The sequence below is a fragment of the Somniosus microcephalus genome, unplaced genomic scaffold (genome assembly GCF_052327205.1).
Source record: "Somniosus microcephalus isolate GS21.2 unplaced genomic scaffold, FLI_Smic_1.0 unresolved_chr1, whole genome shotgun sequence".
Taxonomy (NCBI): domain Eukaryota; kingdom Metazoa; phylum Chordata; class Chondrichthyes; order Squaliformes; family Somniosidae; genus Somniosus; species Somniosus microcephalus.
In genome coordinates, this window is record NW_028225179.1 from 62,051,698 (window position 1) to 62,052,662 (window position 965).

At 42.7% G+C, this 965-nt stretch overlaps 1 non-coding gene across 1 annotated transcript; it reads left to right on the top strand.

The window, feature by feature from the left end:
* Positions 1-689: 689 nt before the first annotated feature.
* On the top strand, positions 690-761 carry trnat-ugu (transfer RNA threonine (anticodon UGU)). The gene has a single exon. It is a non-coding gene; the product is annotated as a tRNA-Thr (tRNA).
* Positions 762-965: the final 204 nt, after the last annotated feature.

The following is a 965-nucleotide window of genomic DNA, read 5'->3' on the forward strand; positions in this document are numbered from 1 at the left end:
CTCTGAGTTTTATTAGCAGGTGCCGCAAGGGACAGAAGATGTAAAGCAAGTTGTGCTGTGACTCAGATTCCAACCGATGTTGCTGCAAAGACAACGCAGAGTACTGACCACTATACGATCATGGAGCCACTGATTATGCTTCTACCAATTACTTTAATCAATGCCCCTGGTTATCGATCCTTCTGCTAAGGGAAATAGGTCACTCCTATCCACTCTATCTCGGCCCCTCATAACTTTATACCCCTCAAATATCAACTCCGCCTATCCAATATTTCCTCATTAGCCAACGAACCAGAGGGAAGATGCAGAGATTTTGTTTTACGTTGCGAGTTGTTATGATCTGTAATGCTCTGCCTGAAAGGGTGGTGGAAGCAGATTCAATAGTTACTTTGAAAAGGGAATTGGATAAATGCTTGAAGAGGAAATGTTTGCAGGGTATGTTGGGAAAGAGCTGGGATTAATTGGATATCGCTTTCAAGAGCACGGTCGTCCAAATGGCCTCCTTCTTTGATGTATGATTCAATGTTTCTGTGAAAGGTTTTATGAAAGTATTCATGCGAATGAGGCGGATCAGTTGCCCGCTCCACCATCCAGCTTTATTTTTGTGCATTTGTGGCTGTGCTATTTCAACCTAATTGAAACGATTCAGAATTCGCTACCCAGGAAGCTCGAAACTGCACTCTACTGATGGCGCGGTGGCCAAGTGGTAAGGCTTGGGTCTTGTAAACCCAAGGTCATGGGTTTGACCCCCGTCCGTGCTTGGAGAGGTTTCATCACCTTAAATGTGAGATTTTTTTAAATTTTCTCCAGATGAACTCTATCAAAATCGTTCATAATTTTCAATATTACTATCAAATCTCTTCTTGGCTATCTCTGCTCTAAAGAGAAAAATCCCAGCTTCTCCAGTCTCTTCACATAAATGAAGTCCCTCACCCCTGGTACCATTCTAGTAAATCTATTCTGCA